The following is a 26,857-nucleotide window of genomic DNA, read 5'->3' on the forward strand; positions in this document are numbered from 1 at the left end:
TATGGATTAGGATTAGGACACGCCGGATCGTAAGGTGTAGGGCTGCCTGTGGGTTTCCGTTCTGGGCTAGGGTTCGGGTTAGGGAACGACAAGGTTTAGGGCACCAGTGAGGGTTCGGAAACGTGCTGGTGTCAGGGCACGTGCGGACGCAACTGTCAGTGTCGGCGTTTGCATTAGGATTAGGGCACGGCGAAGGGTAATGTGTAGGGCTGACGATGGTTTTCGGTTCTGGGCTAGGGTTAGGGAACGGCAAGGTTTAGGGCAGAGGTGAGGGTACGGACACGTGCTGGATTCAGGGCACGTGCGGACGCACTGGTCAGTGTCAACATACGGATTAGGATTATGGCACGGCGGAGGGTAAATTGTAGGGCTGCCGGTGGTTTTTGGTTCCAGGCTACGGTTGGGGTTAGGGAACGGCAAGGTTTAGGGCACTGGTGAGGGTATAGATACGTGCTGGGGTCAGGGCACTTGCGGACGCACGGGTCAGTGTCGGCATACAGATTAGGATTAGGGCACGGTGGAGGTTAAGCTTTAGGGTTGCCGGTGGGTTTCCATTCCGGTCTAGGGTTCGGGTTAGGGAATGGAAAGGTTTAGGGCATAGGTGAGGGTATGGACACATGCTGGTGTAAGGGCACGTGCGGACACTCGGGTCAGTGTCGAGGTACGGATTAGGAATAGGGCACGGTGGAGGGTATGGTGTAGGGCTGCCGGTGGCTTTCCGTTACGGGTTAGGGTTCGGGTTAGTGAAGAGCAAGGTTTAGGGAACAGGTGAGTGTACGGACACGTGACGGGGTCAGGGAACGTGCGGACGCACGGGTCAGTGTCGGCATACGGATAAGTATTTGGGCACGGTGGAGGGTACATTGTAGGGCTGCCGGTGGGTTTCAGTTCCGGGCAAGGGTTCGAGTTAGGGAACGGCAAGGTTTAGGGCACAGGTGAGTGTACGGACACGTGCTGGTTTCAGGGCACGTGCGGACGCACGGGTCAGTGTCAGCGCACAGATTAGGATTAGTGCACGGTTTAGGGTAAGGTGTAGGGCTGCCGGTGGCTTTCCATTCGGGCCTAGGGTTCGGGTTAGGGAACGGCAAGGTTTAGGGCACAGGTGAGGGTTCGGACATGTGCTGGCGTCAGCACACGTGTGCACGCACGGATCAGTGTCAGAGTACGGATTACGATTAGGGCACAGCGGAGGGTAAGGTGTAGGGCTGCCCGTGGGTTTCCGTTCCGGGCTAGGGTTCGGGTTAGGGAACGGCAAGGTTTAGGGCACATGTGAGGGTACGGACACGTGCAGGGGTCAGGGCACATGCGGACGCACGGGTCAATGTCAGTGTTCGGATTTGGATTAGGGCACGGCGGAGGGTAACTTGTAGGGCTGCCGGTGAGTTTCTGTTCCGGGCTAGGGTTCGGGTTAGGGAACGGCAAGGATTAGGGCACAGGTGAGTGTACGGACACGTGCTGGTGTCCGGGCACGTGTGGATGCACGGGTCAGTGTTGGCGTATGGATTAGGATAACGGCATAGCGTAGCGTAAGGTGTAGGGCTGCCAGTGGATTTCCGTTCCAGGCTAGGGTTCGGGTTAGGGAATGGCAACGTTTAGGGCAGAGGTGAGGGTACGGATACGTGCTGGGTTCAGTGTACGTGCGGACACACTGATCAGTGTCGGCGTACGGATTAGGATTAGGGCACGGCGGAGGTTCAGGTGTAGGGCTGCCGTTGGGTTTCCATTCCGGGCTAGGGTTCGTGTTAGGGAATGGCGAGGTTTATGGCACAGGTGAGGGTACGGATATGTGCTGGGGTCAGGGCACGTGCGGACGCATGTGTCAGTGTCTGCGTATGGTTTAGGATTAGGGCACGCTGGATCGTAAGGTGTAGAGCTGCCGGTGGGATTCCGTTCCGGGCTAGGGTTCGGGTTAGGGAACGACAAGGTTTAGGGCACCAGTGAGGGTTCGGAAACGTGCCGGCATCACGGCACGTGCGGACGCACGGTTCAGTGTCAGCGTATGGATTAGTATTAGGGCACGGTGTAGGGTAAGGTTTAAGGCTGCAGGTGGTTTTACGTTCAGGGCTAGGGTTCGGGTTATGGAACGGCAAAGTTTAGGGCACAGGTGAGTGTACGGACACGTGCTGGGGTCAGGGTACATGCGGACGCATGGGTCAGTGTTCGCGTATGGATTAGGTTTAGGGCACAGTGGAGGGTAAGGTTTAGGGCTGCTGGTGGGTTTCCATTCAGGGCTAGGGTTCGGGTTAGGGAACGGCAAGGATTAGGGCACAGGTGAGGGTATGGACATGTGCTTGGGTCAGGGCACTTGCAGGCGCATGGGTCAGTGTCCGCGTATGGATTACGATTTGGGCACGGCAGAGGTTAAGGTGTAGGGCTGCCCATGGGTTTCCGTTCTGGGCTAGGGTTCGGGTTAAGGTACGGCAATGTTTAGGGCACAGGTGAGGGTACGGAAACGTGCTGGTGTCAGGGCACGTGCGGACGCAACTGTCAGTGTCGGTGTTTGCATTAGGATTAGGTCACGGCGAAGGGTAAGGTGTAGGGCTGACGATGGTTTTCGGTTCTGGGCTAGGGTTAGGGAACGGCAAAATTTAGGGCAGAGGTGAGGGTACGGACACGTGCAGGGGTCAGGGCACATGCGGACGCACGGGTCAATGTCAGTGTTCGGATTAGGATTAGGGCACGGCGGAGGGTAACTTGTAGGGCTGCCGGTGAGTTTCTGTTCCGGGCTAGGGTTCGGGTTAGGGAACGGCAAGGATTAGGGCACAGGTGAGGGTACGGACACGTGCTGGTGTCCGGGCACGTGCGGACGCACGGGTCAGTGTCGGCGTATGGATTAGGTTTAGGGCATAGCAGAGGGTAAGGTGTAGGGCTGCCGGTGGGTTTCCTTTCCGGGCTAGGGTTCTGGTTAGGGAATGGCAAGGTTTAGGGCACAGGTGAGGGTACGGACACGTGCTGGATTCAGGGCACGTGCGGACGCACTGGTCAGTGTCGGCATACGGATTAGGATTATGGCACGGCGGAGGGTAAATTGTAGGGCTGCCGGTGGTTTTTGGTTCCAGGCTAGGGTTAGGGTTAGGGAACGGCAAGGTTTAGGGCACAGGTGAGGGTACGGATACGTGCTGCGGTCAGGGCACTTGGGGACGCACAGGTCAGTGTCGGCGTACAGATTAGGATTAGGGCAAGGTGGAGGTTAAGCTTTAGGGCTGCCGGTGGGTTTCCATTGCGGTCTAGAGTTCGGTTTAGGGAATGGAAAGGTTTAGGGCATAGGTGAGGGTATGGACACATGCTGGTGTAAGGGCACGTGCAGACACTCGGGTCAGTGTCGACGTACGGATTAGGAATAGGGCACGGCGGAGGGTATGGTGTAGGTCTGCTGGTGGCTTTCCGTTACGGGTTAGGGTTCGGGTTAGTGAAGAGCAAGGTTTAGGGAACAGGTGAGTGTACGGACACGTGCCGGGGTCAGGGAACGTGCGGACGCACGGGTCAGTGTCGGCATACGGATAAGTATTTGGGCACGGCGGAGGGTAACTTGTAGGGCTACCGGTGGTTTCAGTTCCGGGCTAGGGTTCGAGTTAGGGAACGGCAAGGTTTAGGGCACAGGTGAGTGTACGGACACGTGCTGGTTTCAGGGCACGTGCGGACGCACGGGTCAGTGTTGGTGCACAGATTAGGATTAGTGCACGGTTTAGGGTAAGGTGTAGGGCTGCCGGTGGCTTTCCATTCCGGCCTAGGGTTCGGGATAGGGAACGGCAAGGTATAGGACACAGGTGAGGGTTCGGACATCTGCTGGAGTCAGCACACGTGTGCACGCACGGATCAGTGTCAGAGTACGGATTACGATTAGGGCACGGCGGAGGGTAAGGTGTAGGGCTGCCCGTGGGTTTCCATTCCGGGCTAGGGTTCAGGTTAGGGAACGGCAAGGTTTAGGGCACAGGTGAGGGTACGGACACGTGCAGGGGTCAGGGCATATGCGGACGCATGGGTCCATGTCAGGGTTCGGATTAGGATTAGGGCACGGTTGAGGGTAACTTGTAGGGCTGCCGGTGAGTTTCTGTTCCGGGCTAGGGTTCGGGTTAGGGAACGGCAAGGATTAGGGCACCGGTGAGGGTACGGACACGTGTTGGTGTCCGGGCACGTGCGTACGCACGGGTCAGTGTCAGCGTATGGATTAGGATTAGGGCATAGCGGAGGATAAGGTGTAGGGTTGCAGGTGTGTTTCCGTTCCGGGCTAGGGTTCTGGTTAGGGAATGGCAAGGTTTAGGGCACAGGTGAGGGTATGGACACATGCTTGGGTCAGGGCACTTGCGGACGCAAGGGACAGTGTGGGCGTATGGATTAGGATTAGGACACGCCGGATCGTAAGGTGTAGGGCTGCCTGTGGGTTTCCGTTCCGGGCTAGGGTTCGGGTTAGGGAACGACAAGGTTTAGGGCACAGGTGAGGGTATAGATACGTGCTGGGGTCAGGGCACTTGCGGACGCACGGGTCAGTGTCGGCATACAGATTAGGATTAGGGCACGGTGGAGGTTAAGCTTTAGGGTTGCCGGTGGGTTTCCATTCCGGTCTAGGGTTCGGGTTAGGGAATGGAAAGGTTTAGGGCATAGGTGAGGGTATGGACACATGCTGATGTAAGGGCACGTGCGGACACTCGGGTCAGTGTCGAGGTATGGATTAGGAATAGGGCACGGTGGAGGGTATGGTGTAGGGCTGCCGGTGGCTTTCCGTTACGGGTTAGGGTTCGGGTTAGTGAAGAGCAAGGTTTAGGGAACAGGTGAGTGTACGGACACGTGACGGGGTCAGGGAACGTGCGGACGCACGGGTCAGTGTCGGCATACGGATAAGTATTTGGGCACGGTGGAGGGTAAATTGTAGGGCTGCCGGTGGGTTTCAGTTCCGGGCAAGGGTTCGAGTTAGGGAACGGCAAGGTTTAGGGCACAGGTGAGTGTACGGACACGTGCTGGTTTCAGGGCACGTGCGGACGCACGGGTCAGTGTCAGCGCACAGATTAGGATTAGTGCACGGTTTAGGGTAAGGTGTAGGGCTGCCGGTGGCTTTCCATTCGGGCCTAGGGTTCGGGTTAGGGAACGGCAAGGTTTAGGGCACAGGTGAGGGTTCGGACATGTGCTGGCGTCAGCACACGTGTGCACGCACGGATCAGTGTCAGAGTACGGATTACGATTAGGGCACAGCGGAGGGTAAGGTGTAGGGCTGCCCGTGGGTTTCCGTTCCGGGCTAGGGTTCGGGTTAGGGAACGGCAAGGTTTAGGGCACATGTGAGGGTACGGACACGTGCAGGGGTCAGGGCACATGCGGACGCACGGGTCAATGTCAGTGTTCGGATTTGGATTAGGGCACGGCGGAGGGTAACTTGTAGGGCTGCCGGTGAGTTTCTGTTCCGGGCTAGGGTTCGGGTTAGGGAACGGCAAGGATTAGGGCACAGGTGAGTGTACGGACACGTGCTGGTGTCCGGGCACGTGTGGACGCACGGGTCAGTGTTGGCGTATGGATTAGGATTAGGGCATAGCGTAGCGTAAGGTGTAGGGCTGCCAGTGGATTTCCGTTCCAGGCTAGGGTTCTGGTTAGGGAATGGCAAGGTTTAGGGCACAGGTGAGGGTATGGATACGTGCTGGGGTCCGTGCACGTGCGGACGCACGGGTCACTGTCGGTGTACAGATTAGGATTAGGGCACGGCGGAGGTTCAGGTGTAGGGCTGCCGGTGGATTTCCATTCCGGGCTAGGGTTCGTGTTAGAGAATGGCATGGTTTATGGCACAGGTGAGGGTACGGATATGTGCTGGGGTCAGGGCACGTGCGGACGCATGTGTCAGTGTCTGCGTATGGATTGGGATAAGGGCACGCCAGAACGTAAGGTGTAGGGCTGCCGGTGGGTTTCCGTTCCGGGCTAGGGTTCGGGTTAGGGAACGACAAGGTTTAGGGCACCAGTGAGGGTTCGGAAACGTGCCGGCGTCAAGGCACGTGCGGACGCACGGTTCAGTGTCAGCGTATGGATTAGTATTAGGGCACGGCGTAGGGTAAGGTTTAAGGCTGCAGGTGGTTTTCCGTTCCGGGCTAGGGTTCGTGTTATGGAACGGCAAAGTTTAGGAAACAGGTGAGTGTACGGACACGTGCTGGGGTCAGGGTACGTGCGGACGCATGGGTCAGTGTTCGCGTATGGATTAGGTTTAGGGCACAGTGGAGGGTAAGGTTTAGGGCTGCTGGTGGGTTTCCATTCATGGCTAGGGTTCGGGTTAGGGAACGGCAAGGATTAGGGCGCAGGTGAGTGTATGGACATGTGCTTGGGTCAGGGCACTTACAGGCGCATGGGTCAGTGTCCGCGTAAGGATTACGATTTGGGCACGGCAGAGGTTAAGGTGTAGGGCTGCCCATTGTTTTCCTTTCTGGGCTAGGGTTTGGGTTACGTTACGGCAATGTTTAGGGCACAGGTGAGGGTACGGAAAAGTGCTGGTGTCAGGGCACGTGCGGACGCACCTGTCAGTGTCGGCGTTTGCATTAGGATTAGGGCACGGCGAAGGGTAAGGTGTAGGGCTGACGATGGTTTTCGGTTATGGGCTAGGGTTAGGGAACGGCAAGGTTTAGAGCAGAGGTGAGGGTACGGACACGTGCTGGATTCAGGGCACGTGCGGACGCACTGGTCAGTGTCGGCATACGGATTAGAATTATGGCACGGCGAGGGTAAATTGTAGGGCTGCCAGTGGTTTTTGGTTCCAGGCTAGGGTTAGGGTAAGGGAATGGCAAGGTTTAGGGCACAGGTGAGGGTACGGATACGTGCTGGGGTCAGGGCACTTGCGGACGCACGGGTCAGTGTCGGCATACAGATTAGGATTAGGGCACGGCGGAGGTTAAGCTTTAGGGCTACCGGTGGGTTTCCATTCAGGTCTAGGGTTCGGGTTAGGGAATGGAAAATTTTAGGGCATAGGTGAGGGTATGGACACATGCTGGTGTAAGGGCACGTGCGGACACTCGGGTCAGTGTCGAGGTACGGATTAGGAATAGGGCACGGCGGAGGGTATGGTGTAGGGCTGCCGGTGGCTTTCCGTTACGGGTTAGGGTTCGGGTTAGTGAAGAGCATGGTTTAGGGAACAGGTGAGTGTACGGACACGTGCTGGTTTCAGGGCACGTGCGGACGCACGGGTCAGTGTCGGCGCACAGATTAGGATTAGTGCACGGTTTAGGGTAAGGTGTAGGGCTGCCGGTGGCTTTCCATTCCGGCCTAGGGTTCGGGATAGGGAACGGCAAGGTATAGGGCACAGGTGAGGGTTCGGACATGTGCTGGAGTCAGCACACGTGTGCACGCACGGATCAGTGTCAAAGTACGGATTACGATTAGGGCACGGCGGAGGGTAAGGTGTAGGGCTGCCCGTGGGTTTCCGTTCCTGGCTAGGGTGCGGGTTAGGGAACGGCAAAGTTTAGGGCACAGGTGAGGGTACGGACACGTGCAGGGGTCAGGGCACATGCGGACGCATGGGTCAATGTCAGTGTTCGGATTAGGATTAGGGCACGGCGGAGGGTAACTTGTAGGGCTGCCGGTAGATTTCCGTTACGGGTTAGGGTTCGGGTTAGTGAAGCGCAAGGTTTAGGCAACAGGTGAGTGTACGGACACGTGCCGGGGTCACGACACGTGCGGACGCACGGGTCAGTGTCGGCATACGGATAAGTATTTGGGCACAGCGGAGGGTAACTTGTAGGTCTGCCGGTGGGTTTCAGTTCCGGGCTAGGGTTTGAGTTAGGGAACGGCAAGGTTTATGGCACAGGTGAGTGTACGGACACGTGCTGGTTTCAGGGCACGTGGGGACGCACGGGACAGTGTCGGTGCAAAGATTAGGATTAGTGCACGGTTTAGGGTAAGGTGTAGGGCTGCTGGTGGGTTTACATTCCGGCCTAGGGTTCGGGTTAGGGAACGGCAAGGTTTAGGGCACAGGTGAGGGTTCGGACATGTGCGGGCGTCAGCACACGTGTGCACGCGCGGATGAGTGTCAGAGTACGGATTACGATCAGGGCACGGCGGAGGGTAAGGTGTAGGGCTGCCCGTGGGTTTCCGTTCCGTGCTAGGGTTCGGGTTAGGGAACGGCAAGGATTAGGGCGCAGGTGAGTGTATGTACATGTGCTTGGGTCAGGGCACTTACAGGCGCATGGGTCAGTGTCCGCGTAAGGATTACGATTTGGGCACGGCAGAGGTTAAGGTGTAGGGCTGCCCATTGTTTTCCTTTCTGGGCTAGGGTTTGGGTTACGTTACGGCAATGTTTAGGGCACAGGTGAGGGTACGGAAAAGTGCTGGTGTCAGGGCACGTGCGGACGCACCTGTCAGTGTCGGCGTTTGCATTAGGATTAGGGCACGGCAAAGGGTAAGGTGTAGGGCTGACGATGGTTTTCGGTTATGGGCTAGGGTTAGGGAACGGCAAGGTTTAGAGCAGAGGTGAGGGTACGGACACGTGCTGGATTCAGGGCACGTGCGGACGCACTGGTCAGTGTCGGCATACGGATTAGAATTCTGGCACGGCGAGGGTAAATTGTAGGGCTGCCAGTGGTTTTTGGTTCCAGGCTAGGGTTAGGGTAAGGGAATGGCAAGGTTTAGGGCACAGGTGAGGGTACGGATACGTGCTGGGGTCAGGGCACTTGCGGACGCACGGGTCAGTGTCGGCATACAGATTAGGATTAGGGCACGGCGGAGGTTAAGCTTTAGGGCTACCGGTGGGTTTCCATTCCGGTCTAGGGTTCGGGTTAGGGAATGGAAAGTTTTAGGGCATAGGTGAGGGTATGGACACATGCTGGTGTAAGGGCACGTGCGGACACTCGGGTCAGTGTCGAGGTACGGATTAGGAATAGGGCACGGCGGAGGGTATGGTGTAGGGCTGCCGGTGGCTTTCCGTTACGGGTTAGGGTTCGGGTTAGTGAAGAGCATGGTTTAGGGAACAGGTGAGTGTACGGACACGTGCTGGTTTCAGGGCACGTGCGGACGCACGGGTCAGTGTCGGCGCACAGATTAGGATTAGTGCACGGTTTAGGGTAAGGTGTAGGGCTGCCGGTGGCTTTCCATTCCGGCCTAGGTTTCGGCATAGGGAACGGCAAGGTATAGGGCACAGGTGAGGGTTCGGACATGTGCTGGAGTCAGCACACGTGTGCACGCACGGATCAGTGTCAAAGTACGGATTACGATTAGGGCACGGCGGAGGGTAAGGTGTAGGGCTGCCCGTGGGTTTCCGTTCCTGGCTAGGGTGCGTGTTAGGGAACGGCAAAGTTTAGGGCACAGGTGAGGGTACGGACACGTGCAGGGGTCAGGGCACATGCGGACGCATGGGTCAATGTCAGTGTTCGGATTAGGATTAGGGCACGGCGGAGGGTAACTTGTAGGGCTGCCGGTAGATTTCCGTTACGGGTTAGGGTTCGGGTTAGTGAAGTGCAAGGTTTAGGCAACAGGTGAGTGTACGGACACGTACCGGGGTCACGACACGTGCGGACGCACGGGTCAGTGTCGGCATACGGATAAGTATTTGGGCACAGCGGAGGGTAACTTGTAGGTCTGCCGGTGGGTTTCAGTTCCGGGCTAGGGTTTGAGTTAGGGAACGGCAAGGTTTAGGGCACAGGTGAGTGTACGGACACGTGCTGGTTTCAGGGCACGTGGGGACGCACGGGACAGTGTCGGTGCAAAGATTAGGATTAGTGCACGGTTTAGGGTAAGGTGTAGGGCTGCTGGTGGGTTTACATTCCGGCCTAGGGTTCGGGTTAGGGAACGGCAAGGTTTAGGGCACAGGTGAGGGTTCGGACATGTGCTGGCGTCAGCACACGTGTGCACGCGCGGATGAGTGTCAGAGTACGGATTACGATCAGGGCACGGCGGAGGGTAAGGTGTAGGGCTGCCCGTGGGTTTCCGTTCCGTGCTAGGGTTCGGGTTAGGGAACGGCAAGGTTTAGGGCACAGGTGAGGGTACGGACACGTGCAGTGGTCAGGGCACATGCGGACGCACGGGTCAATGTCAGTGTTCGGATTAGGATTAGGGCACGGCGGAGGGTAACTTGTAGGGCTGCCGGTGAGTTTCTGTTCCGTGCTAGGGTTCGGGTTAGGGAACGGCAAGGATTAGGGCACAGGTGAGGGTACGGACACGTGCTGGTGTCCGGGCACGTGCGGACGCACGGGTCAGTGTCGCCGTATGGATTAGGATTAGGGCATAGCGGAGGGTAAGGTTTAGGGCTGCCGGTGGGTTTCCGTTCCGGGCTAGGGTTCTGGTTAGGGAATGGCAAGGTTTAGGGCACAGGTGACGGTATGGACACATGCTTGGGTCAGGGCACTTGCGGACGCATGGGACAGTGTGGGCGTATGGATTAGGATTAGGGCACGGCGGAGGGTAAATTGTAGGGCTGCCGGTGGGTTTCTGTTCCTGGCTGGGGTTCGGGTTACGGAACTGCAAGGATTAGGGCACAGGTGAGGGTACGGACACGTGCTGGTGTCCGGGCCCGTGCGGACGCACGGGTCAGTTTCGGCGTATGGATTAGGATTAGGGCATAGCGGAGGGTAAGGAGTAGGGCTGCCGGTGGGTTTCCGTTCCGGGCTAGGGTTCTGGTTAGGGAACGACAAGGTTTAGGGCAGAGGTGAGGGTACGGACACGTGCTGGTGTCAGGGCACGTGCGTACGCATGGGAAAGTGTCAGCGTATGGATTACGTTTAGGTCACGGTGGAGCGTAAGGTGTAGGTCTACAGTGGGTTTTTGGTTCCAGGCTAGGGTTAGGGTTAGTGAATGGCAAGGTTTAGAGCAGAGGTGAGGGTACGGATACATGCTGTGGTCCGTGCACGTGCGGACGCAAGGGTCAGTGTCAGCGTACGGATTAGGATTAGAGCACGGCGGAGGTTCAGGTGTAGGGCTGCCGGTGGGTTTCCATTCCGGGCTAGGGTTCGTGTTAGGGAATGGCAAGGTTTATGGCACAGGTGAGGGTACGGATATGTGCTGGGGTCAGGGCACGTGCGGACGCACGTGTCAGTGTCTGCGTATGGATTAGGATTAGGGCACGCCGGATCGTAAGTTGTAGGGCTGCCGGTGGGTTTCCGTTCCGGGCTAGGGTTCGGGTTAGGAAACGACAAGGTTTAGGGCACCAGTGAGGGTTCGGAAACGTGCCGGCGTCAGGGCACGTGCGGACGCACGGTTCAGTGTCAGCGTATGGATTAGTATTAGGGCACGGCGTAGTGTAAGGTTTAAGGCTGCAGGTGGTTTTCCGTTCCGGGCTAGGGTTCGGGTTATGGAACGGCAAAGTTTAGGGCACAGGTGAGTGTACGGACACGTGCTGGGGTCAGGGTATGTGCGGACGCCTGGGTCAGTGTTCGCGTATGGACTAGGTTTTGGGCACAGTGGAGGGTAAGGTTTAGGGCTAATGGTGCGTTTCCATTCATGGCTAGGGTTCGGGTTAGGGAACGGCAAGGATTAGGGCACAGGTGAGGGTATGGACATGTGCTTGGGTCAGGGCACTTGCAGGCGCATGGGTCAGTGTCCGCGTATGGATTACGATTTGGGCACGGCAGAGGTTAAGGTGTAGGGCTGCCCGTGGGTTTCCCTTCTGGGCTAGGGTTCGGGTTAGGGTACGGCAATGTTTAGGGCACAGGTGAGGGTACGGAAACGTGCTCGTGTCAGGGCACGTGCGGACGCACCTGTCAGTGTCGGTGTTTGCATTAGGATTAGGGCATGGCGAAGGGTAAGGTGTAGGGCTGACGATGGTTTTTGGTTCTGGGCTAGGGTTAGGGAACGGCAAGATTTAGGGCAGAGGTGAGGGTACGGACACGTGCTGGATTCAGGGCACGTGCGGATGCACTGGTCAGTGTCGGCATACGGATTAGAATTAGGGCACGGCGGAGTGTATATTGTAGGGCTGCCGGTGGTTTTCGGTTCCAGGCTAGGGTTAGCGTTAGGGAACGGCAAGGTTTAGGGCACAGGTGAGGTTACGGATACGTGCTGTGTTCAGGGCACTTGCGGACGCACGGGTCAGTGTCGGCATACAGATTAGGATTAGGGCACTGCGGAGGTTATGCTTTAGGGCTGCCGGTGGGTTTCCATTCCGGTCTAGTGTTCGGGTTAGGGAATGGAAAGGTTTAGGGCATAGGTGAGGGTATGGACACATGCTGGTGTAAGGGCACGTGCGGACACTCGGGTCAGTGTCTAGGTACGGATTAGGAATAGGGCATGGCGGAGGGTATGGTGTAGGGCTGCCGGTGGCTTTCCGTTACGGGTTAGGGTTCGGGTTAGTGAAGAGCAAGTTTTAGGGATCAGGTGAGTGTACGGACACGTGCCGGGGTCAGGGAAAGTGCGGACGCACGGGTCAGTGTCGGCATACGGATAAGTATTTGGGCACGGCGGAGGGTAACTTGTAGGGCTGCCGGTGGGTTTCAGTTCCGGGCTAGGGTTCGAGTTAGGAAACGGCAAGGTTTAGGGCACAGGTGAGTGTACGGACACGTGCTGGTTTAAGGGCACGTGTGGACGCACGGGTCAGTGTCGGCGCACAGATTAGGATTAGTGCACGGTTTAGGGTAAGGTGTAGGGCTGCCGGTGGCTTTCCATTCCGGCCTAGGGTTCGGGTTAGGGAACGGCAAGGTTTAGGGCACAGGTGAGGTTTCGGACATGTGCTGGCGTCAGCACACGTGTGCACGCATGGATCAGTGTCAGAGTACGGATTACGATTAGGGCACGGCGGAGGGTAACTTGTAGGGCTGCCGGTGAGTTTCTGTTCCGGGCTAGGGATCGGGTTAGGGAACGGCAAGGATTAGGGCACAGGTGAGGGTACGGACACGTGCTGGTGTCCGGGCACGTGCGGACGCACGGGTCAGTGTCGGCGTACGGATTAGGATTTGGGCATAGCGGAGGGTAAGGTGTAGGGCTGCCGGTGGGTTTCCGTTCCGGGCTAGGGTTCTGGTTAGGGAATGGCAAGGTTTAGGGCACAGGTGAGGGTATGGACACATGCTTGGGTCAGGGCACTTGCAGACGCATGGGACAGTGTGGGCGTATGGATTAGGATTAGGGCACGGCGGAGGGTAAATTGTAGGGCTGCCGGTGGGTTTCTGTTCCGGGCTAGGGTTCCGGTTAGGGAACGACAAGGTTTAGGGCAGAGGTGAGGGTACGGACACGTGCTGGTGTCAGGGCACGTGCGTACGCATGGGTAAGTGCCAGCGTATGGATTACGTTTAGGTCACGGTGGAGGGTAAGGTGTAGGTCTACAGTGGGTTTTTGGTTCCAGGCTAGCGTTAGGGTTAGGGAATGGCAACGTTTAGGGCAGAGGTGAATGTACGGATACGTGCTGGGGTCCGTGCACGTGCGGACGCACGCGTCAGTGTCGGCGTACCGATTAGGATTAGGGCACGGCGGAGGTTCAGGTGTAGGGCTGCCGGTGGGTTTCCATTCTGGGCTAGGGTTCGTGTTAGGGAATGGCAAGGTTTATGGCACAGGTGAGGGTACGGATATGTGCTGGGGTCAGGGCACGTGCGGACGCATGTGTCAGCGTCTGCGTATGGATTAGGATTAGGGCACGCCGGATCGAAAGTTGTAGGGCTGCCGGTGGGTTTCCGTTCCGGGCTGGGGTTCGGGTTAGGGAACGACAAGGTTTAGGGCACCAGTGAGGGTTCGGAAACGTGCCGGCGTCAGGGCACGTGCGGACGCACGGTTCAGTGTCAGCGTATGGATTAGTATTAGGGCACGGCGTAGGGTAAGGTTTAAAGCTGCAGGTGGTTATCCGTTCCGGGCTAGGGTTAGGGTTATGGAACGGCAAATTTTAGGGCACAGGTGAGTGTACGGACACGTGCTGGGGTCAGGGTACATGCGGACGCATGGGTCAGTGTTCGCGTATGGATTAGGTTTAGGGCACAGTGGAGGGTAAGGTTTAGGGCTGCTGGTGGGTTTCCATTCATGGCTAGGGTTCGGGTTAGGGAACGGCAAGGATTAGGGCACAGGTGAGGGTATGGACATGTGCTTGGTTCAGGGCACTTGCAGGCGCATGGGTCAGTGTCCGCGTATGGATTACGATTTGGGCACGGCAGAGGTTAAGGTGTAGGGCTTCCCGTGGGTTTCCGTTCTGGGCTAGGGTTCGGGTTAGGGTACGGCAATGTTTAGGGCACAGGTGAGGGTACGGAAACGTGCTCGTGTCAGGGCACGTGCGGACGCACCTGTCAGTGTCGGTGTTTGCATTAGGACTAGGGCATGGCGAAGGGTAAGGTGTAGGGCTGACGATGGTTTTCGGTTCTGGGCTAGGGTTAGGGAAAGGCAAGATTTAGGGCAGAGGTGAGGGTACGGACACGTGCTGGATTCACGGCACGTGCGGACGCACTGGTCAGTGTCAGCATACAGATTAGGATTATGGCACAGCGGAGGGTAAATTGTAGGGCTGCTGGTGGTTTTCGGTTCCAGGCTAGGGTAAGGGTTAGGGATCGGCAAGGTTTAGGGCACAGGTGAGGTTACAGATACGTGCTGGGTTCAGGGCACTTGCGGACGCACGGGTCAGTGTCGGCATACAGATTAGGATTAGGGCACGGCGGAGGTTATGCTTTAGGGCTGCCGGTGGGTTTCCATTCCGGTCTAGTGTTCGGGTTAGGGAATGGAAAGGTTTAGGGCATAGGTGAGGGTATGGACACATGCTGGTGTAAGGGCACGTGCGGACACTCGGGTCAGGGTCGAGGTACGGATTAGGAATAGGACACGGCGGAGGGTATGGTTTAGGGCTGCCGGTGGCTTTCTGTTACGGGTTAGGGTTCGGGTTAGTGAAGAGCAATGTTTAGGGAACAGGTGAGTGTACGGACACGTGCCGGGGTCAGGGAACGTGCGGACGCACGGGTCAGTGACGGCATATGGATAAGTATTTGGGCACGGCGGAGGGTAACTTGTAGGGCTGCCGGTGGGTTTCAGTTCCGGGCTAGGGTTCGAGTTAGGGAACGGCAAGGTGTAGGGCACAGGTGAGTGTACGGACACGTGCTGGTTTCAGAGCACGTGCGGACGCACGGGTCAGTGTCGGCGCACAGATTAGGATTAGTACACGGTTTAGGGTAAGGTGTAGGGCTGCTGGTGGCTTTCCATTCCGGCCTAGGGTTCGGGTTAGGGAACGGCAAGGTTTAGGGCACAGGTGAGGGTTCGGACATGTGCTGGCGTCAGCACACATGTGCACGCACGGATCAGTGTCAGAGTACGGATTACGATTAGGGCACGGCGGAGGGTAAGGTGTAGGGCTGCCCGTGGGTTTCCGTTCCGGGCTAGGGTTCGGGTTAGGGAACGGCAAGCTTTAGGGCACAGGTGAGGGTACGGACACGTGCAGGGGTCAGGGCACATGCGGACGCATGGGTCAATGTCAGTGTTCGGATTAGGATTAGGGCACGGCGGAGGGTAAATTGTAGGGCTGCCGGTGAGTTTCTGTTCCGGGCTAGGGATCGGGTTAGGGAACGGCAAGCATTAGGGCACAGGTGAGGGTACGGACACGTGCTGGTGTCCGGGCACGTGCGGACGCACGGGTCAGTGTCGGCGTATAATTAGGATTAGGGCATAGCGGAGGGTAAGGTGTAGGGCTGCCGGTGGGTTTCCGTTCCGGGCTAGGGTTCTGGTTAGGGAATGGCAAGGTTTAGGGCACAGGTGAGGGTATGGACACATGCTTGGGTCAGGGCACTTGCGGACGCATGGGACAGTGTGGGCGTATGGATTAGGATTAGGGCACGGCGGAGGGTAAATTGTAGGGCTGCCGGTGGGTTTCTGTTCCGGGCTAGGGTTCCGGTTAGGGAACGACAAGGTTTAGGGCAGAGGTGAGGGTACGGACACGTGCTGGTGTCAGGGCACGTGCGTATGCATGGGTAAGTGTCAGCGTATGGATTACGTTTAGGTCACAGTGGAGGATAAGGTGTAGGTCTACAGTGGGTTTTTGGTTCCAGGCTAGGGTTAGGGTTAGGGAATGGCAAGGTTTAGGGCAGAGGTGAGGGTACGGATACGTGCTGGGGTCCGTGCACGTGCGGACGCACGGGTCAGTGTCGGCGTCCGGATTAGGATTAGGGCATGGCGGAGGTTCAGGTGTAGGGCTGCCGGTGGGTTTCCATTCCGGGCTAGGGTTCGTGTTAGGGAATGGCAAGGTTTATGGCACAGGTGAGTGTACGGACACGTGCTGGGGTCAGGGTACGTGCGGACGCATGGGTCAGTGTTCGCGTATGGATTAGGTTTAGGGCACAGTGGAGGGTAAGGTTTAGGGCTGCCCGGTGCGTTTCCATTCATGGCTAGGGTTCGGGTTAGGGAACGGCAAGGATTAGGGCACAGGTGAGGGTATGGACATGGGCTTGGGTCAGGGCACTTGCAGGCGCATGGGTCAGTGTCCGCGTATGGATTACGATTTGGGCACGGCAGAGGTTAAGGTGTAGGGCTGCCCGTGGGTTTCCGTTCTGGGCTAGGGTTCGGGTAAGGGTACGGCAATGTTTAGGGCACAGGTGAGGGTACGGAAACGTGCTGGTGTCAGGGCACGTGCGGACGCAACTGTCAGTGTCGGTGTTTGCATTAGGATTAGGGCATGGCGACGGGTAAGGTGTAGGGCTGACGATGGTTTTCGGTTCTGGGCTAGGGTTAGAGAATGGCAAGATTTAGGGGAGAGGTGAGGGTACGGACACGTCCTGGATTCAGGGCACGTGCGGACGCACTGGTCAGTGTCGGCATACGGATTAGGATTATGGCACGGCGGAGGGTAAATTGTAGGGCTGCCGGTGGTTTTCGGTTCCAGGCCAGGGTTAGGGTTAGGGAATGGCAAGGTTTAGGGCACAGGTGAGGGTACGGATACGTGCTGGGTTCAGGGCACTTGCGGACGCACGGGTCAGTGTCGGCATACATATTAGGATTAGGGCACGGCGGAGGTTATGCTTTAGGGCTGCCGGTGGGTTTCCATTCCGGTCTAGTGTTCGGGTTTGGGAATGGAAAGGTTTAGGGCATAGGTGAGAGTATGGACACATGCTGGTGTAAGGGCACGTGCGGACACTCGGGTCAGTGTCGAGGTATGGATTAGAAATAGGGCACGGCGGAGGGTATGGTGTAGGGCTGCCGGTGGCTTTCCGTTATGGGTTAGGGTTCGGGTTAGTGAAGAGCAAGGTTTAGGGAACAGGTGAGTGTACGGACACGTGCCGGGGTCAGGGAACGTGCGGACGCACGGGTCAGTGTCGGCATACGGATAAGTATTTGGGCACGGCGGAGGGTAACTTGTAGGGCTGCCGGTGGGTTTCAGTTCTGGGCTAGGTTTCGAGTTAGGGAACGGCAAGGTTTAAGGCACAGGTGAGTGTACGGACACGTGCTGGTTTCAGGGCCCGTGTGGACGCACGGGTCAGTGTCGGCGCACAGATTATGAATAGTGCACGGTTTAGGGTAAGGTGTAGGGCTGCCGGTGGCTTTCCATTCCGGCCTAGGGTTCGGGTTAGGGAACAGCAAGATTTAGGGCACAGGTGAGGGTTCGGACATGTGCTGGCGTCAGCACACGTGTGCACGCACGGATCAGTGTCAGAGTACGGATTACGATTAGGGCATGGCGGAGGGTAAGGTGTAGGGCTGCCCGTGGGTTTCCGTTCCGGGCTACGGTTTGGGTTAGGGAACGGCAAGGTTTAGGGCACAGGTGAGGGTACGGACACGTGCAGTGGTCAGGGCACATGCGGACGCACGGTTCAATGTCAGTGTTCGGATTAGGATTAGGGCACGGCGGAGGGTAACTTGTAGGTCTGCCGGTGAGTTTCTGTTCCGGGCTAGGGTTCGGGTTAGGGAACGGCAAGGATTAGGGCACAGGTGAGGGTACGGACACGTGCTGGTGTCCGGGCACGTGCGGACGCACGTGTCAGTGTCGGCGTATGGATTAGGATTAGGGCATAGCGGAGGGTAAGGTGTAGGGCTGCCGGTGGGTTTCCGTTCCGAGCTAGGGTTCTGGTTAGGGAATGGCAAGGTTTAGGGCACAGGTGAGGGTATGGACACATGCTTGTGTCAGGGCACTTGCGGACGCATGGGACAGTGTGGGCGTATGGATTAGGATTAGGGCACGGCGGAGGGTAAATTGTAGGGCTGCCGGTGGGTTTCTGTTCCGGGCTAGGGTTCGGGTTAGGGAACGACAAGGTTTAGGGCAGAGGTGAGGGTACGGACACGTGCTGGTGTCAGGGCACGTGCGTACGCATGGGTAAGTGTCAGCGTATGGATTACGTTTAGGTCACGGTGGAGGGTAAGGTGTAGGTCTACAGTGGGTTTTTCGTTCCAGGATAGGGTTAGGGATAGGGAATGGCAAGGTTTAGGGCAGAGGTGAGGGTACGGATACATGCTGGGGTCCGTGCACGTGCGGACGCACGGGTCAGTGTCGGCGTACGGATTAGGATTAGGGCGTGGCGGAGGTTCTTGTGTAGGGCTCCCGGTGGGTTTCCATTCCGGGCTAGGGTTCGTGTTAGGGAATGGCAAGGTTTATGGCACAGGTGAGGGTACGGATATGTGCTGGGGTCAGGGCACTTGCGGACGCATGTGTCAGTTTCTGCGTATCAACTAGGATTAGGGCACGCCGGATCGTAAGTTGTAGGGCTGCCGTTGGGTTTCCGTTCTGGGCTAGGGTTCGGGTTAGGAAACGACAATGTTTAGGGCACCAGTGAGGGTTCGGAAACGTGCCGGCGTCAGGGCACGTGCGGACGCATGGTTCAGTGTCAGAGTATGGATTAGTATTAGGGCATGGCGTAGGGTAAGGTTTAAGGCTGCATGTGGTTTTCCGTTCCGGGCTAGGGTTCGGGTTATGGAACGGAAAAGTTTAGGGCAGAGGTGAGTGTACGGACACTTGCTGGGGTCAGGGTACGTGCGGACGCCTGGGTCAGTGTTCGCATATGGATTAGGTTTAGGGCACAGTGGAGGGTAAGGTTTAGGGCTGCTGGTGGGTTTCCATTCATGGCTAGGGTTCGGGTTAGGGAACGGCAAGGATTAGGGCACAGGTGAGGGTATGCACATGTGCTTGGGTCAGGGCACTTGCAGGCGCATGGGTCAGTGTCCGCGTATGGATTACGATTTGGGCACGGCAGAGGTTAAGGTGTAGGGCTGCCTGTGGGTTTCCGTTCTGGGATAGGGTTCGGGTTAGGGTACGGCAATGTTTAGGGCACAGGTGAGGGTACGGAAACGTGCTCGTGTCAGGGCACGTGCGGACGCACCTGTCAGTGTCGGTGTTTGCATTAGGATTAGGGCATGGCGAAGGGTAAGGTGTAGGGCTGACGATGGTTTTCGGTTCTGGGCTAGGGTTAGGGAACGGCAAGATTTAGGGCAGAGGTGAGGGTACGGACACGTGCTGGATTCAGGGCACGTGCGTACGCACTGGTCAGTGTCGGCATACGGATTAGGATTATGGCACGGCGGAGGGTAAATTGTAGGGCTGCCGGTGGTTTTCGGTTCCAGGCTAGGGTTAGGGTTAGGGAACGGCAAGGTTTAGGGCACAGGGGAGGTTACGGATACGTGCTGGATTCAGGGCACTTGCGGACGCACGGGTCAGTGTCGGCATACAGATTAGGATTAGGGCACGGCGGAGGTTATGCTTTAGGGCTGCCGGTGTGTTTCCATTCCGGTCTAGTGTTCGGGTTAGGGAATGGAAAGGTTTAGGGCATAGGTGAGGGTATGGACACATGCTGGTGTAAGGGCACGTGCGGACACTCGGGTCAGTGTCGAGGTACGGATTAGGAATAGGGCACGGCGGAGGGTATGGTGTAGGTCTGCTGGTGGCTTTCCGTTACGGGTTAGGGTTCGGGTTAGTGAAGAGCAAGGTTTAGGGAACAGGTGAGTGTACGGACACGTGCCGGGGTCAGGGAACGTGCGGACGCACGGGTCAGTGTCGGTATACGGATAAGTATTTGGGCACGGCGGAGGGTAACTTGTAGGGCTGCCGGTGGGTTTCAGTTCCGGGCTAGGTTTCGAGTTAGGGAACGGCAAGGTTTAGGGCACAGGTGAGTGTACGGACACGTGCTGGTTTCAGGGCACGTGCGGACGCACGGGTCAGTGTCGGCGCACAGATTAGGATTAGTGCACGGTTTAGGGTAAGGTGTAGGGCTGCCGGTGGCTTTCCATTCCGGCCTAGGGTTCGGGTTAGGGAAAGGCAAGGTTTAGGGCACAGGTGAGGGTTCGGACATGTGCTGGCGTCAGCACACGTGTGCACGCATGGATCAGTGTCAGAGTACGGATTATGATTAGGGGACGGCGGAGGGTAAGGTGTAGGGCTGCCCGTGGGTTTCCGTTCCGGGCTAGGGTTCGGGTTAGGGAACGGCAAGGTTTAGGGCCCAGGTGAGGGTACGGAAACGTGCAGGGGTCAGGGCACATGCGGACGCACTGGTCAATGTCAGTGTTCGGATTAGGATTAGGGCACGGTGGAGGGTAACTTGTAGGGCTGCCGGTGAGTTTCTGTTCCGGGCTAGGGTTCGGGTTAGGGAACGGCAAGGATTAGGGCACAGGTGAGGGTAAGGACACGTGCTGGTGTCCGGGCACGTGCGGACGCACGGGTCAGTGTCGGCGTATGGATTAGGATTAGGGCATAGCAGAGCGTAATGTGTAGGGCTGCCGGTGGTTTTCCGTTCCGGGCTAGGGTTCTGGTTAGGGAATGGCAAGGTTTAGGGCACAGGTGAGGGTATGGACACATGCTTGGGTCAGGGCACTTGCGGACGCATGGGACAGTGTGGGCGTATGGATTAGGATTAGGGCACGGCGGAGGGTAAATTGTAGGGCTGCCGGTGGGTTTCTGTTCCGGGCTAGGGTTCGGGTTAGGGAACGACAAGGTTTAGGGGAGAGGTGAGGGTACGGACACGTGCTGGTGTCAGGGCACGTGCGTACGCATGGGTAAGTGTCAGCGTATGGATTACGTTTAGGTCATGGTGGAGGATAAGGTGTAGGTCTACAGTGGGTTTTTGGTTCCAGGCTAGGGTTAGGGTTAGGGAATGGCAAGGTTTAGGGCAGAGGTGAGGGTACGGATACGTGCTGGGGTCCGTGCACGTGCGGACGCACGGGTCAGTGTCGGCGTCCGGATTAGGATTAGGGCACGGCGGAGGTTCAGGTGTAGGGCTGCCGGTGGGTTTCCATTCCGGTCTAGGGTTCGTGTTAGGGAATGGCAAGGTTTATGGCACAGGTGAGTGTAGGGATATGTGCTGGGGTCAGGGCACGTGCGGACGCATGTGTCAGTGTCTGCATATGGATTAGGTTTAGGGCACGCCGGATCATAAGGTGTAGGGCTGCCTGTGGGTTTCCGTTCCGGGCTAGGGTTCGGGTTAGGGAACGACAAGGTTTAGGGCACCAGTGAGGGTTCGGAAACATGCCGGCGTCAGGGCACGTGTGGACGCACGGTTCAGTGTCAGCGTATGGATTAGTATTAGGGCACGGCGTAGGGTTAGGTTTAAGGCTGCAGGTGGTTTTCCGTTCCGGGCTAAGGTTCGGGTTATGGAACGGCAAAGTTTAGGGCACAGGTGAGTGTACGGACACGTGCTGGGGTCAGGGTACGTGCGGATGCATGGGTCAGTGTTCGCGTATGGATTAGGTTTAGGGCACAGTGGAGGGTAAGGTTTAGGGCTCCTGGTGCGTTTCCATTCATAGCTAGGGTTCGGGTTAGGGAACGGCAAGGATTAGGGCACAGGTGAGGGTATGGACATGTGCTTGGGTCAGGGCACTTGCAGGCGCATGGGTCAGTGTCCGCGTATGGATTACGATTTGGGCACGGCACAGGTTAAGGTGTAGGGCTGCCCGTGGTTTTCCGTTCTGGGCTAGGGTTCGGGTAAGGGTACGGCAATGTTTATGGCACAGGTGAGGGTACGGAAACGTGCTGGTGTCAGGGCACGTGCGGACGCACCTGTCAGTGTCGGTGTTTGCATTAGGATTAGGGCACGGCCACGGGTAAGGTGTAGGGCTGACGATGGTTTTCGGTTCTGGGCTAGGGTTAGAGAACTGCAAGATTTAGGTCAGAGGTGAGGGTACGGACACGTGCTGGATTCAGGGCACGTGCGGACGCACTGGTCAGTGTCGGCATACGGATTAGGATTATGGCACGGCGGAGGGTAAATTGTAGGGCTGCCGGTGGTTTTCGGTTCCAGGCTAGGGTTAGGGTTAGGGAACGGCAAGGTTTAGGGCACAGGTGAGGGTACGGATACGTGCTGGGTTCAGGGCACTTGCGGACGCACGGGTCAGTGTCGGCATACATATTAGGATTAGGGCACGGCGGAGGTTATGCTTTAGGGCTGCCGGTGGGTTTCCATTCCGGTCTAGTGTTCGGGTTTGGGAATGGAAAGGTTTAGGGCATAGGTGAGGGTATGGACACATGCTGGTGTAAGGGCACGTGCGGACACTCGGGTCAGTGTCGAGGTACGGATTAGGAATAGGGCACGGCGGAGGGTATGGTGTAGGGCTGCCGGTAGCTTTCCGTTACGGGTTAGGGTTCGGGTTAGTGAAGAGCAAGGTTTAGGGAACAGGTGAGTGTACGGACACGTGCCGGGGTCAGGGAACGTGCGGACGCATGGGTCAGTGTCGGCATACGGATAAGTATTAGGGCACGGCGGAGGGTAACTTGTAGGGCTGCCGGTGGGTTTCAGTTCCGGGCTAGGTTTCGAGTTAGGGAACGGCAAGGTTTAAGGCACAGGTGAGTGTACGGACACGTGCTGGTTTCAGGGCACGTGTGGACGCACGGGTCAGTGTCGGCGCACAGATTAGGAATAGTGCACGGTTTAGGGTAAGGTGTAGGGCTGCCGGTGGCTTTCCATTCCGGCCTAGGGTTCGGGTTAGGGAACAGCAAGATTTAGGGCACAGGTGAGGGTTCGGACATGTGCTGGCGTCAGCACACGTGTGCACGCACGGATCAGTGTCAGAGTACGGATTGCGATTAGGGCACGGCAGAGGGTAAGGTGTAGGGCTGCCCGTGGGTTTCCGTTCCGGGCTAGGGTTTGGGTTACTGAACGGCAAGGTTTACGGCACAGGTGAGGGTACGGACACGTGCAGTGGTCAGGGCACATGAGGACGCATGGGTCAATGTCAGTGTTCGGATTAGGATTAGGGCACGGCGGAGGGTAACTTGTAGGGCTGCCGGTGAGCTTCTGTTCCGGGCTAGGGATCGGGTTAGGGAACGGCAAGGATTAGGGCACAGGTGAGGGTACGGACACGAGCTGGTGTCCGGGCACGTGCGGACGCACGGGTCAGTGTCGGCGTATGGATTAGGATTAGGGCATAGCGGAGGGTAAGGTGTAGGGCTGACGGTGGGTTTCCGTTCCGAGCTAGGGTTCTGGTTAGGGAATGGCAAGGTTTAGGGCACAGGTGAGGGTATGGACACATGCTTGGGTCAGGGCACTTGCGGACGCATGGGACAGTGTGGGCGTATGGATTAGGATTAGCGCACGGCGGAGGGTAAATTGTAGGGCTGCCGGTGGGTTTCTGTTCCGGGCTAGGGTTCGGGTTATGGAACGACAAGGTTTAGGGCAGAGGTGAGGGTACGGACACGTGCTGGTGTCAGGGCACGTGCGTACGCATGGGTAAGTGTCAGCGTATGGATTACGTTTAGGTCACGGTGGAGGGTAAGGTGTAGGTCTACAGTGGGTTTTTGGTTCCAGGCTAGGGTTAGGGATAGGGAATGGCAAGGTTTAGGGCAGAGGTGAGGGTACGGATACATGCTGGGGTCCGTGCACGTGCGGACGCACGGGTCAGTGTCGGCGTACGGATTAGGATTAGGGCATGGCGGAGGTTCTGGTGTAGGGCTGCCGGTGGGTTTCCATTCCGGGCTAGGGTTCGTGTTAGGGAATGGCAAGGTTTATGGCACAGGTGAGGGTACGGATATGTGCTGGGGTCAGGGCACGTGCGGACGCATGTGTCAGTGTCTGCGTATCAATTAGGATTAGGGCACGCCTGATCGTAAGTTGTAGGGCTGCCATTGGGTTTCCGTTCCGGGCTAGGGTTCGGGTTAGGAAACGACAAGGTTTAGGGCACCAGTGAGGGTTCGGAAACGTGCCGGCGTCAGGGCACGTGCGGACGCATGGTTCAGTGTCAGCGTATGGATTAGTATTAGGGCACGGCGTAGGGTAAGGTTTAAGGCTGCAGGTGGTTTTCCGTTCCGGGCTAGGGTTCGGGTTATGGAACGGCAAAGTTTAGGGCAGAGGTGAGTGTACGGACACGTGCTGTGGTCAGGGTACGTGCGGACGCCTGGGTCAGTGTTCGCGTATGGATTAGGTTTAGGGCACAGTGGAGGGTAAGGTTTAGGGCTGCTGGTGGGTTTCCATTCATGGCTAGGGTTCGGGTTAGGGAACGGCAAAGATTAGGGCACAGGTGAGGGTATGCACATGTGCTTGGGTCAGGGCACTTGCAGGCGCATGGGTCAGTGTCCGCGTATGGATTACGATTTGGGCACGGCATAGGTTAAGGTGTAGGGCTGCCCGTTGGTTTCCGTTCTGGGATAGGGTTCGGGTTAGGGTACGGCAATGTTTAGGGCACAGGTGAGGGTACGGAAAAGTGCTCGTGTCAGAGCACGTGCGGACGCACCTGTCAGTGTCGGTGTTTGCATTAGGATTAGGGCATGGCGAAGGGTAAGGTGTAGGGCTGACGATGGTTTTCGGTTCTGGGCTAGGGTTAGGGAACGGCAAGATTTAGGGCAGAGGTGAGGGTACGGACACGTGCTGGATTCAGGGCACGTGCGGACGCACTGGTCAGTGTCGGCATACGGATTAGGATTAGGGCACGGCAGAGGGTATATTGTAGGGCTGCCGGTGGTTTTCGTTTCCAGGCTAGGGTTAGGGTTAGGGAACGGCAAGGTTTAGGGCACAGGTGAGTGTACGGACACGTGCTGATTTCAGGGCACGTGCGGACGCACGGGTCAGTGTCGGCGCACAGATTAGGATTAGTGCACGGTTTAGGCTAAGGTGTAGGGCTGCCGGTGGCTTTCCATTCCGGCCTAGGGTTCGGGTTAGGGAACGGCAAGGTTTAGGGCACAGGTGAGCGTTCGGACATGTGCTGGCGTCAGCACACGTGTGCACGCACCGATCAGTGTCAGAGTACGGATTACGATTAGGGCACGGCGGTGGGTAAGGTGTAGGGCTGCCCGTGGGTTTCCGTTCCGGGCTAGGGTTCGGGTTAGGGAACGGCAAGGTTTAGGGCACAGGTGAGGGTACGGACACGTGCAGGGGTCAGGGCACATGCGGACGCATGGGTCAATGTCAGTGTTCGGATTAGGATTAGGGCACGGCGGAGGGTAACTTGTAGGGCTGCCGGTGAGTTTCTGTTCCGGGCTAGGGTTCGGGTTAGGGAACGGCAAGGATTAGGGCACAGGTGAGGGTACGGACACGTGCTGGTGTCCGGGCACGTGCGGACGCACGGGTCAGTGTCGGCGTATGGATTAGGATTAGGGCATAGCGGAGGGTAAGGTGTAGGGCTGCCGGTGGGTTTCCGTTCCGGGCTAGGGTTCTGGTTAGGGAATGGCAAGGTTTAGGGCACAGGTGAGGGTATGGACACATGCTTGGGTCAGGGCACTTGCGGACGCATGGGACAGTGTGGGCGTATGGATTAGGATTAGGGCACGGCGGAGGGTAAATTGTAGGGCTGCCGGTGGGTTTCTGTTCCGGGCTAGGGTTCCGGTTAGGGAACGACAAGGTTTAGGGCAGAGGTGAGGGTACGGACACGTGCTGGTGTCAGGGCACGTGCGTACGCATGGGTAAGTGTCAACGTATGGATTACGTTTAGGTCACGGTGGAGGATAAGGTGTAGGTCTACAGTGGGTTTTTGGTTCCAGGCTAGGGTTAGGGTTAGGGAATGGCAAGGTTTAGGGCAGAGGTGAGGGTACGGATACGTGCTGGGGTCCGTGCACGTGCGGACGCACGGGTCAGTGTCGGCGTCCGGATTAGGATTAGGGCATGGCGGAGGTTCAGGTGTAGGGCTGCCGGTGGGTTTCCATTCCGGGCTAGGGTTCGTGTTAGGGAATGGCAAGGTTTATGGCACAGGTGAGGGTACGGATATGTGCTGCGGTCAGGGCACGTGCGGACGCATGTGTCAGTGTCTGCGTATGGATTAGGATTAGGGCACGCCGGATCGTAAGGTGTAGGGCTGCCTGTGGGTTTCCGTTCCGGGCTAGGGTTCGGGTTAGGGAACGACAAGGTTTAGGGCACCAGTGAGGGTTCGGAAACATGCCGGCGTCAGGGCACGTGCGGACGCACGGTTCAGTGTCAGCGTATGGATTAGTATTGGGGCACGGCGTAGGGTTAGGTTTAAGGCTGCAGGTGGTTTTCCGTTCCGGGCTAGGGTTCGGGTTATGGAACGGCAAAGTTTAGGGCACAGGTGAGTGTACGGACACGTGCTGGGGTCAGGGTACATGCGGACGCATGGGTCAGTGTTCGCGTTTGGATTAGGTTTAGGGCACAGTGGAGGGTAATATTTAGGGCTGCCCGGTGCGTTTCCATTCATGGCTAGGGTTCGGGTTAGGGAACGGCAAGGATTAGGGCACAGGTGAGGGTATGGACATGTGCTTGGGTCAGGGCACTTGCAGGCGCATGGGTCAGTGTCCGCGTATGCATTACGATTTGGGCACGGCAGAGGTTAAGGTGTAGGGCTGCCCGTGGGTTTCCGTTCTGGGCTAGGGTTCGGGTAAGGGTACGGCAATGTTTAGGGCACAGGTGAGGGTACGGAAACGTGCTGGTGTCAGGGCACGTGCGGACGCACCTGTCAGTGTCGGTGTTTGCATTAGGATTAGGGCACGGCGACGGGTAAGGTGTAGGGCTGATGATGGTTTTCGGTTCTGGGCTAGGGTTAGAGAACGGCAAGATTTAGGGCAGAGGTGAGGGTACGGACACGTCCTGGATTCAGGGCACGTGCGGACGCACTGGTCAGTGTCGGCATACGGATTAGGATTATGGCACGGCGGAGGGTAAATTGT

This window comes from Mesoplodon bidens (genome assembly GCF_964165515.1).
Source record: "Mesoplodon bidens genome assembly, chromosome: 12".
NCBI lineage: Eukaryota > Metazoa > Chordata > Mammalia > Artiodactyla > Ziphiidae > Mesoplodon > Mesoplodon bidens.